The 19634-nt window shown below is 45.1% G+C and overlaps 1 long non-coding RNA gene across 1 annotated transcript; it reads left to right on the forward strand.

The window, feature by feature from the left end:
- Positions 1-12678: 12678 nt before the first annotated feature.
- LOC123041661 (uncharacterized) lies at positions 12679-13919 on the forward strand. Its single transcript, XR_006418584.1, has 3 exons — positions 12679-12905; positions 12991-13103; positions 13447-13919. It is a non-coding gene; the product is annotated as an uncharacterized lncRNA (long non-coding RNA).
- Positions 13920-19634: the final 5715 nt, after the last annotated feature.

Genomic DNA, 19634 nt, shown 5'->3' on the forward strand with positions numbered 1-19634 from the left:
CCACCGGAAGGGTCCCGGGGGTCCACCGGGTTGGGCCACCTATCCCGGAGGGCCTCATGGGCTGAAGTGGCATGGGAACCAGACCCTGGTGGGCTGGTGCGCCCCACCCAAGGGCCCAAGGCGCCTAGGGTTGGAAACCCTAGGGGGTCATTGCCCCCCCCCCCCGAGGGGGCATGCGCCCCCCTGGTTGGAAACCCAAAGGGGGCCGTTGCCCCAGGGGCCGCCCCCCTCTAGATGGGATCTCCAAGGGGGCATGTGCCCCCCCTCGCCCCTATATATAGTGGAGGGGAGGGAGGGCAGCCGCACCCCTGAAGTCTTGGCGCCTCCCTTCCCCCTTGCTACACCTCCTCCTCCCGTAGTCGCTTGGCGAAGCCCTGCCGAAACTCTGCTGCATCCACCACCATGCTGTCGTGCTGCTGGATCTTCATCAACCTCTCATTCCCCTTACTGGATCAAGAAGGAGGAGACTCACGCTGACCGAACGTGTGTTGAACGTGGAGGTGCCGTCCGTTCGGCGCTAGGATCTCCGGTGATTTGGATCACGACGAGTACGACTCCCTCAACCCCGTTCTCTTGAACGCTTCCGCTCGTGATCTACAAGGGTATGTAGATGCACTCCCCTCTCTCGTTGCTAAATGAACTCATAGATGGATCTTGGTGAACGTAGGAAATTTTTTATTTTATGCAACGTTCCCCAACAGTGGCATCATGAGCTAGGTCTATGCGTAGTTCTCTATTGCACGAGTAGAACACAAATCTGTTGTGGGCGTAGATGTTGTCAACTTTCTTGCTGCTACTAGTATTATTTTGCTTCAGCGGTATTGTGGGATGAAGCGGCCCGGACCGACCTTACACGTACTCTTACGTGAGACAGGTTCCACCGACTGACATGCACTAGTTGCATAAGGTGGCTAGCGGGTGTCTGTGTCTCCCACTTTAGTTGGAGCGGATTCGATGAAAAGGGTCCTTATGAAGGGTAAATAGAAGTTGACAAAATCATGTTGTGGTTATTCGTAGGTAAGAAACGTTCTTGCTAGAACCCAATTGCAGCCACGTAAAAGATGCAACAACAATTAGAGGACGTCTAACTTGTTTTTGCAGCAATTGTCATGTGATGTGATATGGCCAGAAGTTGTGATGAATGATGAATGATATATTGTGATGTATGAGATCATGTTCTTGTAATAGGAATCACGACTTGCATGTCGATGAGTATGACAACCGGCAGGAGCCATAGGAGTTGTCTTTATTTTTGTATGACTCTGCATGTCATTGAAGAACGCCATGTAAATTACTTTACTTTATTGCTAAACGCGTTAGCCATAGAAGTAGAAGTAGTCGTTGGCGTGAAACTTCATGGAAGACACGATGATGGAGATCATGGTGTCATGCCGGTGATGAAGATGATCATGGAGCCCCGAAGATGGAGATCAAAGGAGATATATGATATTGGCCATATCATGTCACTATTATATAATTGCATGTGATGTTTATTATGTTTATGCATCTTGTTTACTTAGAACGACGGTAGTAAATAAGATGATCCCTTATAACAATTTCAAGAAAGTGTTCTCCCCTAACTATGCGCCTGCTAAAGTTCGTCGTTTCGAAGCACCACGTGATGATCGGGTGTGATAGATTCTTATGTTCACATACAACGGGTGTAAGACAGTTTTACATATGCAAAAACACTTAGGGTTAACTTGACGAACTTAGCATGTACAGACATGGCCTCGGAACACGGAGACCGAAAGGTCGAACATGAGTCGTATGGAAGATACGATCAACATGGAGATGTTCACCGATGATGACTAGTCCGTCTCACGTGATGATCGGACACGGCCTAGTCGACTCGGATCATGTAACACTTAGATGACTAGAGGGATGTCAATCTGAGTGGGAGTTCATTAAATAATTTGATTAGATGAACTTAAATATCATAAACTTAGTCTAAAATCTTTGCAAAATATGTCTTGTAGATCAAATGGCCAACGCTCATGTCAACATGAACTTCAACGCGTTCCTAGAGAAAACCAAGCTGAAAGATTATGGCAGCAACTATTCGGACTGGGTCCAGAACCTGAGGATCATCCTCATAGCAGCCAAGAAAGCATATGTCCTAGAAGGACCGCTAGGTGAAGCACCCATCCCAGAGAACCAAGATGTTATGAAAGGTTGGCAGTCACGTGCTGATGATTACTCCCTCGTTCAGTGCGGCATGCTTTACAGCTTAGAACCGGGGCTCCAAAAGCGTTTTGAGCAACACGGAGCATGTGAGATGTTCGAGGAGCTGAAAATGGTTTTTCAAGCTCATGCCCGGGTCGAGAGATATGAAGTCTCCGACAAGTTCTATAGTTGTAAGATGGAGGAAAACAGTTCTGTCAGTGAGCACATACTCAAAATGTCTGGGTTGCACAACCGCCTGTCCCAGCTGGAGATCAACCTCCCGGACGAGGCGGTCATTGACAAAATCCTTCAGTCGCTCCCACCGAGCTACAAGAGCTTTGTGATGAACTACAATATGCAGGGGATGGTGAAGACCATTCCTGAAGTATTTTCAATGCTGAAGTCAGCAGAGGTAGAAATCAAGAAAGAACATCAAGTGTTGATGGTCAATAAAACCACCAAGTTCAAGAAGGGAAAGAGCAAGAAGAACTTCAAGAAGGACGGCAAGGATGTTGCCGCGCCCGGTAAGCCAGTTGCCGGGAAGAAGTCAAAGAATGGACCCAAGCCTGAGACTGAGTGCTTTTATTGCAAAGGGAAGGGTCACTCGAAGCGGAACTGCCCCAAATACTTAGCGGACAAGAAGGCCGGCAACACTAAAGGTATATTTGATATACATGTAATTGATGTGTACCTTACCAGTACTCGTAGTAACTCCTGGGTATTTGATACCAGTGTCGTTGCTCATATTTGTAACTCACAGCAGGAGCTGCGGAATAAGCGGAGACTGGCGAAGGACGAGGTGACGATGCACGTCCGGAATGGTTCCAAGGTCGATGTGATCGCCGTCGGCACTCTACCTCTACATTTACCCAAGGGATTAGTTATGAACCTCAATAATTGTTATTTAGTGCCAAGTTTGAGCATGAACATTGTATCTGGATCTCGTTTAATATGAGATGGCTACTCATTTAAATCCGAGAATAATGGTTGTTCTATTTATATGAGAGATATGTTTTATGGTCATGCCCCGATGGTCAATGGTTTATTCTTAATGAATCTCGAACGTAATGTTACACATATTCATAGTGTGAATACCAAAAGATGTAAAGTTGATAACGATAGTCCCACAAACTTGTGGCACTGCCGCCTTGGTCACATTGGTGTCAAGCGCATGAAGAAGCTCCATGCTGATGGACTTTTAGAGTCTCTCGATTATGAATCATTTGACACATGTGAACCATGCCTCATGGGCAAAATGACCAAGACTCCATTCTCCGGAACAATGGAGCGAGCAACCAACTTATTGGAAATCATACATACTGATGTGTGTGGTCCAATGAGCGTTGAGGCTCGCGGAGGATATCGTTATGTTCTCACTCTCACTGATGACTTGAGTAGATATGGGTATGTCTACTTGATGAAACACAAGTCTGAGACCTTTGAAAAGTTCAAGGAATTTCAGAATGAGGTACAGAATCAACGTGACCGAAGGATAAAGTTCCTACGATCAGATCGTGGAGGAGAATACTTAAGCCACGAATTTGGTACACACTTAAGGAAATGTGGAATCGTTTCACAACTCACGCCGCCTAGAACACCTCAGCGTAATGGTGTGTCCGAACGTCGTAATCGCACTCTGTTGGATATGGTGCGATCTATGATGTCTCTTACCGATTTACCGCTATCATTTTGGGGATACGCTCTAGAGACAGCTACATTCACTTTAAATAGGGCTCCGTCTAAATCCGTTGAGACGACACCGTATGAATTATGGATTGGGAAGAAACCTAAGCTGTCGTTTCTAAAAGTTTGGGGATGCGATGCTTATGTCAAGAAACTTCAACCTGAAAACTCGAACCCAAGTCGGAAAAATGCGTCTTCATAGGATACCCTAAGGAAACCATTGGGTATACCTTCTACTTAAGATCCGAGGGCAAGATCTTTGTTGCCAAGAACGGATCCTTTCTGGAAAAGAGTTTCTCTCGAAAGAAGTAAGTGGGAGGAAAGTAGAACTCGATGAAGTACTACCTCTTGAACCGGAAAGTAGTGCAGCTCAAGAAAATGTTCCTGTGGTGCCTACACCAACTGGAGAGGAAATTAATGATGATGATCAAGGTACTTCGGATCAAGTTGCTACTGAACCTCGTAGGTCCACAAGGACACGTTCCACACCAGAGTGGTATGGCAATCCTGTCCTGGAAATCATGTTGTTAGACGACGGTGAACCTTCGAACTATGAAGAAGCGATGGCGGGCCCAGATTCCAACAAATGGCTTGAAGCCATGCAATCTGAGATAGAAAACATGTATGAAAACAAAGTATGGACTTTGACAGACTTGCCCGATGATCGGCGAGCGATAGAAAACAAATGGATCTTTAAGAAGAAGACGGACGCGGATGGTAATATTACCATCTATAAAGCTCGACTTGTCGCTAAGGGTTATCGACAAGTTCAAGGGGTTGACTACGATGAGACATTCTCTCCCGTAGCAAAGCTGAAGTCTGTCCGAATCATGTTAGCAATTGTCGCATACTATGATTATGAGATATGGCAGATGGACGTCAAAACGGCATTCCTTAACGGACATCTTAAGGAAGAACTGTATATGATGCAGATGGAGGGTTTTGTCGATCCTAAGAACGCTAACAAAGTATGCAAGATCCAGCGATCCATTTATGGGCTGGTGCAAGCATCTTGGAGTTGGAACATTCGCTTTGATGAGATGATCAAAGCGTTTGGGTTTATGCAGACTTGTGGAGAAGCCTGCATTTACAAGAAAGTGAGTGGGAGCTCTATAGCATTTCTCATATTATATGTAGATGACATACTCTTGATGGGAAATGATATAGAACTTTTGGACAGCATTAAGGCCTACTTGAATAAGTGTTTTTCAATGAAGGACCTTGGAGAAGCTGCTTACATATTAGGCATCAAGATCTATAGGGATAGATCGAGACGCCTCATAGGTCTTTCACAAAGCACATACCTTGATAAGATTTTGAAGAAGTTCAAAATGAATCAGTCCAAGAAAGGGTTCTTGCATGTATTGCAAGGTGTGAGATTGAGCTCGGCTCAATGCCCGGCCACGGCAAAAGATAAAGAAGAGATGAGCGTCATCCCCTATGCTTCAACCATAGGATCTATTATGTATGCCATGCTGTGTACCAGACGTGATGTAAACCTTGCCATAAGTTTGGTAGGAAGGTACCAAAGTAATCCCGGCAAGGAACACTGGACAGCGGTCAAGAATATCCTGAAGTACCTGAAAAGGACAAAGGACATGTTTCTCGTTTATGGAGGTGACGAAGAGCTCGCCGTAAAGGGTTACATCGATGCTAGCTTCGACACATATCTGGATGACTCTAAGTCACAAACCGGATATGTGTATATGTTGAATGGTGGAGCAGTAAGCTGGTGCAGCTGCAAGCAGAGCGTCGTGGCGGGATCTACATGTGAAGAGGAGTACATGGCAGCCTCGGAGGCAGCGCATGAAGCAATTTGGGTGAAGGAGTTCATCACCGACCTAGGAGTCATACCCAATGCGTCGGGGCCGATCAAACTCTTCTGTGAAAACACTGGAGCTATTGCCCTTGCCAAGGAGCCCAGGTTTCACAAGAAGACCAGGCAAATCAAGCATCGTTTCAACTCCATCCATGAAAATATTCAAGATGGAGACATAGATATTTGCAAAGTACATACAGATCTGAATGTCGCAGATCCATTGACTAAACCTTTTTCGCGAGCAAAACATGATCAACACCAGAACTCTATGGGTGTTTGATTCATCACAATGTAACTAGATTATTGACTCTAGTGCAAGTGGGAGACTGTTGGAAATATGCCCTAGAGGCAATAATAAAAGGATTATTATTATATTTCCTTGTTCATGATAATGGTCTTTTATTCATGCTATAATTGTATTATCAGGAAATCGTAATACACGTGTGAATACATAGACCATAATATGTCCCTATTTGACTAGCTCATTGATCAATAGATAGTCATGGTTTCCTGACTATGGACATTGGATGTCGTTGATAACGGGATCACATCATTAGGAGAATGATGTGATGGACAAGACCCAATCCTAAGCATAGCACAAGATCGTGTAGTTCGTTTTGCTAGAGCTTTTCCAATGTCAAGTATACTTTTCTTAGACCATGAGATCGTGTAACTCCCGGATACCGTAGGAGTGCTTTGGGTGTACCAAACGTCACAACGTAACTGGGTGACTATAAAGGTGCACTACAGGTATCTCCGAAAGTGTCTGTTGGGTTGACACGGATCGAGACTGGGATTTTTCACTCCATATGACGGAGAGGTATCTCTGGGCGCACTCGGTAATGCATCATCATAATGAGCTCAAAGTGACCAAGTGTTTGGTCACGGGATCATGCATTACGATACGAGTAAAGTGACTTTCCGGTAACGAGACTGAACGAGGTATTGGGATACCAACCATCGAGTCTCGGGCAAGTAACATACCGATTGACAAAGGGAATTGTATACGGGGTTGATTGAATCCTCGACATCGTGGTTCATCCGATGAGATCATCGAGGAGCATGTGGGAGCCAACATGGGTATCCAGATCCCGCTGTTGGTTATTGACCGGAGAGCCGTCTCGGTCATGTCTGCGTGTCTCCCGAACCCGTAGGGTCTACACACTTAAGGTTCGGTGACACTAGGGTTATTAGGAAGACTTGTATGTGATTACCGAATGTTGTTCGGAGTCCCGGATGAGATCCCGGACGTCACGAGGAGTTCCGGAATGGTCCGGAGGTGAAGATTTATATATGGGAAGTTGTCATACGGTCACCAGAAAGTTTTGGGGGCATATCGGTATTGTACCGGGGCCACCGGAGGGGTTCCGGGGGTCCACCGGGAGGGGCCACCTCTCTCGGAGGGCCTCATGGGCCGTAGGGGGCAGGGAACCAGCCCCTGGAGGGCTGGACGCCCCCGCCCCCCTTAGGCCCATGCGCCTAGGGTTGGGGGGGAAACCCTAGTGGGGGCGCCCCCTTGCTTGGGGGGCAAGCCCCCTCCCTTGCCCCCCCCCCTCTAGATCTCATCTAGAGGGGGCCGGCCCCCTTCCCCTTCCCCTATAAATAGAGGGGCGAGGGGAGGGCTGCACACAACATCCAAGGCGCAGCCCCTCCCCTCCCCAACACATCTCCTCCTCCGCGTGAGCTTGGCGAAGCCCTGCCGGAGATCTGCCACTCCATCACCACCACGCCGTCGTGCTGCTGTTGGAGTCTTCTTCCTCAACCTCTCCCTCCTACTTGCTGGATCAAGGTGCGGGAGACGTCATCCGCTCCGTACGTGTGTTGAACGCGGAGGTGCTGTCCGTTCGGCACTTGGTCATCGGTGATTTGGATCACGGCGAGTATGACTCCATCATCCCCGTTCTCTTGAACGCTTCCGCTCGCGATCTACAAAGGTATGTAGATGCACTTCTATCACTCGTTACTTAGATGAACTCATAGATGGATCTTGGTGAAACCGTAGGAAAATTTTTATTTTCTGCAACGTTCCCCAACACCATTTCCTCTTCAAGGAAAACCAACGCAAGCTCAAGACGTAGCAAACGCCTGCATGGTAATAATAAACAAATTGATTACAAAAATGCATGCATGCATCAAAGTCATACAAAAATTTGGCATTACCTTCCCTAAAAATAGGACATATAGACTTTGCCCGGAATTCACCGAAACGAAAATAAATCGACATGTCGGCAAAACATAGGCAACTCACAAGCACAATTTGGCAGCAACTCATGCCACACACACAATTTCCATCATATCGCCCGATTATGTCATATCGCACACATACACATATTTCCATTCTTGCAAAAGCATAACTTTTAAATCACCTATCTCGAGATCGAGCACGGTGATGATGTTGTCGTGTCGCCACACACACCTGTGGAGTGATCAAAAGTGAAAAAAGATCTTCTTGACAAGGCTATAGATCAATTTAGGGAGGTACATATGTCACTTCACTAAATGCTAGCTAGATCTACCTAGCTAGCTAGTCTGGGGGAGACAAGTTCAACTAGTGGAGGGGGCAGAAAAAATACAAAGGAGATGCATTAATGGAGGTGGTGTAGTTAGCTAGGAGTAATAAAGAGAGAGAAAGATAGGTAGAAGAAGGAGAGTAATGGGGGGAGAAATAGTGAGGAAGAAGCAAAGTGAGGGAGAGAGGAGGTGGGAGGGGAAAGTGAAGGAAGAGAGGATGGGGGAGGGAGATGGAGAGGAAAAAGGTGGTATGGCTGCGGTTTAGCAGTAGCGCTGGTCGCAAAATGCGCTGCTGCTAACACCGTAGCAGTAGCGCGCTCCAGGCGGACGCGCTACTGCTAAGCAGGGCCCGCCATGTAGCCAGGTTCAAAAATAGCAGTAGCGACGTGCAGAAAAAGCGTGCTATCTAGTTAGCAGTAGAGCGGTTACCGTGGGCGCACTACTGCTAAACCTAGCGTGGCGGGAACGATCGACCAATTTTAGTAGTAGCGTGGTTCTACCGAGACGCGCTACTGCTAAGCTGGTAGCAGTAGCACCTGTTAACTGCACACGCTACTGATAATTAGCAGTAGCGCCCCTTTTTGACCAGCGTTACTGCTAAGTTTCTTTGTATAAAGTTTTCCCTAGTAGTACGAGGTTGATTTAATCGATGTGATAAGTCTTTATAAATATTGTCTAAGTGTTTATAAAGGCCCGTCACATCTTTTAAAATTTATTTTATTTATTTTCCGTGTAGGACAATTATGAAAATGTCCCACAATGTCTACTCCATTTTGATTTTTTACAATTGCGAAAGTTAAAAAGAATAAAAGGTTTTTCATACATGATCTATTATTTTACGTGTATTTTCCTTATCACTTGATTACAGAATTTATGTTGCAATTTTATCCTAATATTTTTGTGCTACAGCTAACAAGTGGGCCCAAAAACAGAGGGACACGCGTGTATAGTCTCACCCGCTTCGCCGTTTATGTTCATCTCCTTTACTTAAAACCGCCACTCACCCGCGTATAGTCAAAAATCTAGTCTCTCGCCCCCTGTCGCCGGCGAGTATCGCGGCCATGCTTGGCAGCAGCTTCATGTGCGCCGAAGAGTATTGCTGCCACATTTCCCCCTTGATGAAACATGCCGACTAGGGTAGCCGCCTGTCGCCGATGCTTGCAGTGGTTCAAGACTTCCCCTACCAAAAATAAAAACCCTACGTCGTCGGGTTCAATCAGACGAAATGAAGGTAAGTCTCTATATACATCTCCTTATCCGATGCATCTCACCTTAGTCCACTATAAAACCCTTCCACATGCTATTTTTGAAATAATCGACGGTTTTGATATGCAGTGCGAGAAGTGTTTGGACACCAGGAATCTCTGCGGTCTCCCCTATGTTCAGAACGACAGGTACCTCCGCACAACGCTTTCGAAATGATTCAAAGAAATTACAGTATGGTTCTTAGATTTGAAATGTATCAAACATACATGTCGTTCAAGTGTTTGGTTAAGTTGTGAAGATTCTCTACATGTGGATTTTAACACAAATGCTGATGGATTCCATGATTGGTTTATAAGTAGAAAAGTCTGCTCATGAGTTGAACAGAATCCATGCTTTTAATGGAAAGTATCTACAAATATATAGACCTAACTAAATTTGGTAAAGTGCCAAACCGTACCCCCTTGGTACCACTTGCTGCTACATTCTCCTCTTTAGATGTCAGAAAATAACCTATGTTGTAATCTGAAAAATTCTTTTATGATTATTGTGATATAGAAAATTCCAGATTTGTATTGCAGTAATCATTTTGAAACTAACAAATTCAGAACCTAATTTGTGATATCCAATATTCCTAAATTTTAGTAAGCACTATCGGAAATTGTATTTACCCCTCTCATAAACAGTACCTGCTTCATAAACAACCTAAATAATTTTGAGCAATCACTGAATTTTGCTCAGTGCATCCCCTGCTTTGCAAGAGATGAACTTCCGAAGAAGCTGAGTATAAACAGATCTGTCAGGACCAATGTACATATCCAACTGGAGACAAGAGAGGGCCTTTGTTTTCTATGCAGGAACAGGAATGAAGAAGATAGGACCTTTTTCACAGGACGTATTTGGAAAGAATTTGCCAAAGTGTACCAGTTGGAAATAGATATGGAAATGTCCCTCGAAGTAGGTGGAAAACCTAAACATCACCTCTAGGTACGTTTGAGCACTGACCCAACAACTCATCTGTGTAAGTATTCTGGCAAATATCAAGCAATTTTAACTAACAACATTTCATCGGGTTGCTATATTTAACAAATCTTATTTACTAATATTTTCATAGCTTATTGCAGAGTGGATATTGTAAAGAAAACAATTAATAGAAAACATGGAGGTTATTGAACGGAGCAGAGTAACCTGGGAAGATATGTTGCTTCTCATTGGCTTTGTTGATGAAATTTGGATGCACGCGGACGGTTACAATGCTGGACCAAGAGAGCATTCCTACGTGCCCGTGCACTTTGAAGAAGACCTACATTGACGACAGAATCATGGTTAGAATTGTATCTACTCTCAGCATATTCAGATAGTCCAGATACTTATGTAGATTGCTTAAAGTGTTAAAATTGTGTTATGCCACCAGATACTTCCATGTGGAGAACTGACCATTTTTCTCCATCCTAGAGTGATCATTAGTTCCAATTCATACTCGGCTTCAGGAAAAGGAGACCGAGGAATCGTGCTTACTAGGTGGAGCAAAGTAGTCGACGTGTACGACATGGATACTGAAGACAGGATGATCTTCGCGCTACACCATGGACGTGCAAGGACCTTTCTCTGAGGAGTAGTCCTGACTCTCTGTCATATTCCCTAAGTGATCGTCCATCTCTGTATGTCATATTTTGTACTACTGTTGGTACTGATGTGATAATGATGAACATGTATATTCTATGAAGAAATACTCAATGGATTTCGAAACGAGCATCACAACCCTACAACATTGAAAATTTTATTCTAATATGCTATAAACTCTTTCATGGTAGAGTTTATAAGGTACTACGATCTGAACACCAACAAGCCATTTTGTTACTGTTACCCATTTTTCTAAACCGGCCTATCATTGTTTGTGACACGAAACATTTTCTGTCGCACTACAAATCGTCGAGAAAAATGTGCGTGCCTAGTGACACCAAAAAGCGTCCCACAATTGCAGGCCAGAACATCACGAAGTTAGCTAGGGTGCTGCCCCATGAGGAAAACACCTCGTGACGACGGCCCGTCACAGAAAATGATTTCAGGCGACGTTTTCTGTTTCGTCGCTAGGGTTTTTGTCATTAAATAGACGAACTTTTGTAGTGCTAATATGATCTTGTAAAAATTTAAAAAATTTAAAATTTATTTACTATTTATTTTGATTTTACTGCTCATTAGAGAGCATATGCTCCCCAGAGCCAAAAGTCCGCTTCCTGATCTTTGCATTTTCTTTGGTGATACTTTTACACGAGTATAACACTTGATCATGTTTGTTGCCAACAAATTTCAGGAATTTTGAAGCATTCTTGCAATTTCTATTTTTCTCTTAAAAAAATAGTATGCACTTGCACCCGAGAGCCAATCGAGTTTGCTATAAACTTCCTTCATTTCTTTACTATTTGCAAGACAAAAGGAACATTCTTTTTGTTAACTAGAAAAAGGAACGACTTACTTGCACTATTTTTAGTACGATGGGCCTATATTGTATTCGCTTGTGGCGCTCCCCGGCGTTTACTGCTGTTCGACCCACTGTAAACTCTAAAAAAAGGCCTATCTGACAGTGGGTACTTATCAATTTCTTTTTGTGTGTGAAATTGCCACAGATCGCTCTGCTTTAGAAAATTAGAAATGTGCTTCTGTCAGTCCAAAAGTTATGATTTACCAATATAAGAAGCCAAATCAAAGTAGTAACGAAGCACCCAGGCTCCAAGAAAATCTGTGTGACCTATCACCTGACATCAACAACCGAAGTAAGGAACGAACAAGGCAGATTCCTGCAAATGGAGCTAAGATCCCAAACCGCGGAAGATCCAGCTTTCTTCTACCTCCCCACTCCATCAGAAGCAGCAACGCCTGGGAGCGCCACAAGTGTCACGGCGCAAACACGCCGCGAGTCCCACGACCACCGGCCGAGGCAAAGCGGAACACGCGTGCATGGGGGAAGCTTTGCTTTTCTACGTAGGTACTCACCCGCCATGACTTGACTCCGGCCCAGCTTGCTTCCCGGCCGCGTGATCGTCAGTACCAGAGGCGGAGGCAGTGGGGGGGCGAGCGGGGGCCAGACCCCCCCCCCCCCCCCCCCCCCCCCCCCCCATGGATCGGCCCCCCTCAACAGGTACGAGCGGGGACTACGGTACTTTATAGGTGTTAATAATCTCAATCTACTCGATCAGAAATTAGCGATGAAATAGGATAACCTCTAACTGACGAACGTGCTGATTGCTGAACGGCCCAAGCCCAAAAGTATAGCCTGGAAGTAGCCCAGCCAACAATTGATGCATTGGCAGTCGATCAAATGATTTATCCACATCGACCCGACCTGACGACTCAATTTGGTTATCCTCTCGCCCGTGCTAGGGTTCCATCGAGCATCGCCGCCAGGAGCCGGCAAAGGTGCGCCCGCCAAGCTCGGGGTGCTTCACGCCTAGTGGTTGCTGCCAAATCTAAGGCCGATCAATCCGACCATATATTTTCTCCCTGCGATTCTCCCACGTCAAGCGTGAGTCCAAACCTGATCTGGTGATTCTCATATACGCATATTAATAATACAAGTCCAAACATGATCTGATCTTTATTTGGTGCAGTACTAAACAGAATCGCTGGTGGCGTCATGAACTGCCGTTGATCTGTGCTTATGGCATCACATCTAAATCTTGAGATGATAATGAAATTTGTAAATGCAAGCACGGAGTATAAGGTAAAAGAGTATCTGCTGGAAGTCTAATTTATTTATTTTCCAATTTGTCTATGATTCACCTTTTATGAGATAATCAAACATGCTTTCAAAATGAAGGTAGCTGCCGATAAATTTCGTTTTAGCTTAGGAACTTGCAATACACATTTTCAAAGTAAAAGTTTCTCCGACCATGATTGCCTAATATTGGGAAGAAAATAGCTGCAAAATTCATTGTCGCTGAGACTATTGATTTGTTAGATTAGCTTGGTGGATGCTGAGTTCCATTTAAACAGACAAAATTATAGGTTTCTTTAGTTGCAAAAGCATATGCTGTTATTCAAGATTTGACTTATACTTGTGCTAGGTTTTACGTGTGATCCTCTTCGCCTCCCCTATCATCAAATCCTGGCTCCGCCCCTGGTCAGTACCTCCACTCCAGTCAGTTGGTGCATGCATGGATGGACCGATATGTTTTGCTTTCTGGATTTAGTATGTCGCCGGCCAGGTCGAGTGGTCGACGCGCGAGCTGATTGATTGGTCCTTCTTTTCCTATGTAGTTTGGCCCTTGATTTCTTTTGTACTCCAAAGTATGAGGAAGGGCCACTTTTAGTTGCAATTTTGCTGTCATGCTGTTTCTTCATCACTTGTGATGAGTTGTGAGTATCATGCCCCATACTTCGCAAAAAGAAAAAAATAGTGGACGAAATGATAGGAGAAAATTATGTGCCTTACAAAAGTTGCATCGGAAGGTTACTGACCAAATTCTAGACATCTGATCCAGTGGATAGATGCATCGATGTCAACGGCCAACTGTGAGTATGGTTTCCATCAGCTATTATTTACATCCCACTTGATTTCTTGTGGATAATTTTCGATCGTACTGCCTTGTTACTTAAAGTGTTGCATAAGTGTTAAGATGCGGTGTTAACGAACTTGTTCCCACGCGGCGTTAAAATTATGATTTCTCTTTCGCCAAATAAACACATTATGATTTGCCAACTATAATAGCGATTAGTCTCCCACATTTGTGTTTTTCTTTGTATTGTACATACCATAATTGCTAGATCAGAGAACAAACTTATATTTCAAACGTTTGCTATCATGCATGCGCTTGAAAGTTTTGAGCGCGACAGTCAAATTGAGCACGAGCTGGAGATGCCGTAGCCTATCGCCGTTCCGGTGGAGGCAATGCGAAGGCTTAAAGGGTGCGGGGTTGCCGGTGCCGGAGTTGGTGGACCGGGTATAGAGGGAAGATCAGGGGAGGCGACAACACAACGGCTCGAGCAAGGCGGCTGGTGGTTCGCCCAGTGGCACCAAAGGGGGGAGGGGTGGATAGGAGGAGGATGAGGATGCCACAACCGATGGATAGCCAATTCTACAAAAAGCCAAAAAGATGTGCTTAACAGTTAGGTCCTATATTTTGAGCAGATTTATATCGCACTGATTTGCAACACTGTATGTGTGCCTATTCTCTCTTCCTTTTATTTTCTCTTCCGCCTTCGTCCCATCTGGTGGCTGTCCAGCTCCCTCCCTAAGTTGCGATGGTCCAAAGCGAATTCCGTAATATGTGCACCCCTAATTGTTGGGGTGGCTCGGTTGATGAGGCCCTAGTGTAGGAGGTGGTGATAAAGGAAAGTCTGATGGTGTGAACCGCCATAGATGTGGAAGGTGGGAGTTGAGTGTGTTAGTGAGGAAAAGGGTAACAATACGACGAGGAAAAAGCGTGAGGAAGGAGAGAGCCTTTAGGATCTAGTAAAAGAAAGGGGAAGACCAAACATAATTTTTTTTGTAACCCGTTATTCATGTAAAAATAGTAAAATGAGTTTTACGAAAATCAGATAAAAACTTATTTTTTGTATACATATGGCTAATGTTCGTTCTTCAAATAATATACCGGTATCGTATACATGATAGTAGTATCATATGTAATATTAATGTATGATGCTCTCCACTATGATCAGCCTTTGAAGTTTTTTCTCGTTTACTTTCATATGTCGTTTTGACCAGCCTCCATTTGGCAAAAAAATGGCCAATAAGACCCGGTAGTACAACAACCCCCAACAAAGACAAAATTTACATTTGGCTCCCACAAAATTTACATTCGGGTCCCTAGGGAGCCGACCACACACGCACACCGCCACGAGCTTAGGGCGCTCCACCGCATCCAGACGCGGCCATGTGCAAGTAAGAATGATGGGATGCCTTTCAAGGAAAACCCATTAGATGGACATCAAACAACAATTTTTCAGACACTTATCCACTAGCTTGGAGTGCAGCGTATAGCTGTTGCATGCCTTTTGATTAGGGAAGCGTTATATTTACATCTACTCCCTCCGTTTCCAAATACTTGTCTTTCTAGGCATTTTAAATGGACTCAACATACGGATGTATGTAGACATATTTTAAAGTGTAGATTCACTCATTTTGCGCCGTATGTAGTCACTTGTTGAAATCTCTAGAAAGACAAGTATTTAGGAACGGAGGGAGTAGTATCTTGTAAGAGAGGAAATAAGACCACCTGCAAGCTGGTCCCAGTCTCAAATGCAGTAGGGTGAAACAAAATTAAATCATTGTGCGCCGCGCATAGTTGAAAAATACTCCTTGCTAGCCATCCTAATCGATGGAAAATCGTTAGAGATCACACATGGCCTACCTACATTTTGCTTGGGCAAGGCAAAAGGTAACTGGAGCCCCACAAACCGCTCGAGGGTGCGTTGCATGTGGACAAGGCACGAACAAAAATCAAGGGGTCGACATGCAGTTTCATCAAAAATCAATTAAGAAAACGAGTTAGTTGGGCGTTGGCTGATTCATCAGTGACACAAACGGCAGCACGAAATAGGGCGCGCGCGGGCGGGGCCTAATCCACCACCAGCCATCAGGATCTTGTCGGCTAGGCCAAGACCTGCCCCTTTTTTTCCCCGCTCCGGCCGATCCGATTTGTTATAGGCTGTCAAGCGGCGCAACCTGCAAGGTGCAAGCTCTTGATTGGGACGCCCATATAACGTAGTAACAAAAAGCTTATGGGTCGACGGATTCCAAGCTTTTCTAGAGCATCTCCAACAGGCGTCTAAAAACTGGACCGCGCGCTAAAATTAGGTTTCTTGTGCGCCAGACAGCTCCAGCAGAAGCTGTAAAACAATGCACGCGTAAAAAGGGTTGGGCGTGTGTTGAAAAATGCTACCGCATGTTGCAAATTTGAGACACCGAATTACACGCGCTTCACAATTTACACTGCTTGTTTTTTTGGGCGCGCGTTTTTTGGCATCTACTAAAGCAATGTTGGGTCCGACGTACTAAAAGTGCTACAGTGACGCGCTAAAACTATTTTAGGGCGTGAAATTTTTATGCACCTGTTGGAGATGCTCTTACGTTGATGCAAAGTCGTTCATGCATGCATGCCATTGCATCCTTATCTGCCACATGGTGGAGGCCCCATCTTGATTTCATGTGATCTATTACGGACATGTCGTCTGCACCGTTGCTTTCTGCCGAGATCTGACGGACGATCCGGCAACTTTATGTAGCCCCTCTCGATTCATAAGTTTGGGAACAGATTGATGCCATTAGGGGCAAGAAATTTGGACAGGCAAGTAGGCAGGACCGAAGGCACTGGATTGTGAGATATTGCTCCCAACAGATTGCCTGCTTGCATATTGCACTTGCACTCCTGAGTAAGGAAATAACAGTAAAAGAGCTCGCCAATGGGGTGGGTTTATTGGGTCATATACAAAGCTTAATACGTGAAGCACTTGCAAGTTGGCAGAGCAGATCTGGAAGCATGTGGTGTGGCCGGCCAAATTGGTCAACAGACGTACAAGCAGTGAAACTTCTCTCCTTGCGTGGCCTGAGTTTCTACAACATATCTTACTCCATAGCATACATTCGGTTGGATGCTGTATAGACCGACTAATTTGTGTAGTACCATGATACGCGGTTCTTTCACCTCCGACACTAATAATCTAACACTAACACTGTGAGCTACTCGTTGTTGGAGTACTATAGAACACATGTTTGTATTAGTCGCCGGACGTCGGTGTCGTCCATATCTGTTAAACGAAAACTCGCGCACATTCCCCGGGTTTCCTCGTTTCCCCGCCTTTTCCTTCACTAGTCGTCCTGCACCTTTTCGTTTCACGCAAGTAAAGCAAGCATACTTTAATTTTTGGTCAATGCAATGCAAGGCCAATTCAAGTTTATCCATTTTGATTAATCGTCCTTTTTTTAAAACCAGAGACACAACAACCAGGAATTCGGGTCGATCTCTATCCCCGCCCCCACGCAACATCCAATGGTTTTGAAGGAAAATCAAACGTAATGGAGCATAAACAATGGAGATTACACGATCATCGCTGATGACAGGGAAGCCTTAACGCCCTCCCACATGCCAATATTCAATATGCACATGCATATCTGTGAGCTGCTTTCTTTGCCTTTGAGGGTCACCGTCTCACGATAGGAAATGACAGCTGGGTCGCATGGGTAGAGCCATCTGGCTGGGCTGGCTCGCCACCAAACCCACGCGGCCCGCCACGACCGGCCTGCGCCGAGATGGTTCGCTGACGAGGCGCGTCGTCGGACGAAACGCTGACTCAGACCACCGTGGGCGCCATGGAAGAAAGGCAGCTCAGAGGAGAAACTAAAGAAAGCTACTCCAATGGCAGCGCATGCATGCACGGAGAGGAGACTGAGACTGGCCGAACGTGTAGTGACGGTGCCTTCCATTCCATGCACGCGCGAACCTTCTTAACTTCTTCTCTTCCTGGGGGCAGACCCCGCCGCCGATATTTTATCCACTCCTGCTGCCACGGCGTCACCGTCGCCGAGTCATCTCGCAAGAAGGTGCGGTAACGTGCGGTGTACATACTCGTGGCAGCATGGCATTGAATGCGCTCCAAGCTTTCTCGACTTTGAAGTTTGAACACACTGACTACGAACTTAAAACTAATCTGAAGAAAAAAAAGATGGAAATTCGGTTGCGTTGCATACTTTGCACAAACAGGGATCGATCAACGACTCACCGGCCGGGCGGCCGGCGACAAAGTTAGGGCAACTCCAACGCGGATCATTAAAATGTATCTCACCAAATATTCACACACACTTCCAAACGTATCCGTGGACAGGGATAGGGGTGGATGTCATCCGATCACAGGCACCAAATGCCCATCTCTGATCCGGCCTCTTCCATTTGACATGCATATCTTGCACAATAACAATTTAAGCACACTTTTAATAGTTGCAAACATATGCAATTGATCCCAAAAGTTGTCGGTCCAGTTGTCTGTGCCAAAGGCCTCCTTGAACTCCAAGTTCGGTTGTCTGTGACAAAGACCTCACTATTTAACTGGCCCGGTCTTCTTCGTTCATGCGAAATGCTTAAATATGCTTGTACGGTAGGCTTGGATAATATTCACCGCATCGGGATCCAAGTCTGACGTCTTCATGAATAACGCTTTGGAGTCCTCCGAAGCGGCATTGATCTCAAGCTTCTTTTCTTGGAGCTTGAGCTTCGTATCTTGCATCTCTATGAAGATGTCGAACCCCTCCGCTCAACATGGCACCCGCATGGTTTGGGTATGGGTATTACGTGCCCATACACACACCCGTCTCAAAAATCTCCGCCCATACCCATACCCATACCCGCACCCCAGGTTTCAAACCGTTCCCATACCCATACCCCGCGGGTAAAAATACCCAACTAGGCGTGTATACTTGAGCATTTACATTTCAACATTTTGACACATATTGACAACATTTCAACACATGTATACAACATATCAGCACGTGTATACAATATTTCAGCACATTTATAACATTTCGGCACACTTATACAACATTTCAACACATTTATTGTTGGAAATATGCTCTAGAGGCAATAATAAAATGGTTATTATTATATTTCGTTGTTCATGATAATTGTCTATTGTTCATGCTATAATTGTGTTATCCGGAAATCGTAATACATGTGTGAATATATAGACCACAACACGTCCCTAGTAAGCCTCTAGTTGACTAGCTCGTTGATCAACAGATAGTCATGGTTTCCTGACTATGGACATTGGATGTCATTGATAACGGGATCACATCATTAGGAGAATGATGTGATGGACAAGACCCAATCGTAAGCGTAGCACAAAGATCGTGTAGTTCGTTTTGCTAGAGCTTTTCCAAATGTCAAGTATCATTTCCTTAGACCATAAGATTGTGCAACTCCCGGATACCGTAGGAGTGCTTTGGGTGTGCCAAACGTCACAACGTAACTGGGTGACTATAAAGGTGCACTACGGGTATCTCCGAAAGTGTCTGTTGGGTTGGCACGAATCGAGACTGGGATTTGTCACTCCGTATGACGGAGAGGTATCTCTGGGCCCACTCGGTAATGCATCATCATAATGAGCTCAATGTGACCAAGTGTCTGGTCACGGGATCATGCATTACGGTACGAGTAAAGTGACTTGCCGGTAACGAGATTAAACGAGGTATTGGGATACCGACGATAGAATCTCGGGCAAGTAACGTACCAATTGACAAAGGGAATTGTATACGGGATTG

This window comes from Triticum aestivum, chromosome 2B (assembly GCF_018294505.1).
Source record: "Triticum aestivum cultivar Chinese Spring chromosome 2B, IWGSC CS RefSeq v2.1, whole genome shotgun sequence".
Classification (NCBI taxonomy): Eukaryota; Viridiplantae; Streptophyta; class Magnoliopsida; order Poales; family Poaceae; genus Triticum; species Triticum aestivum.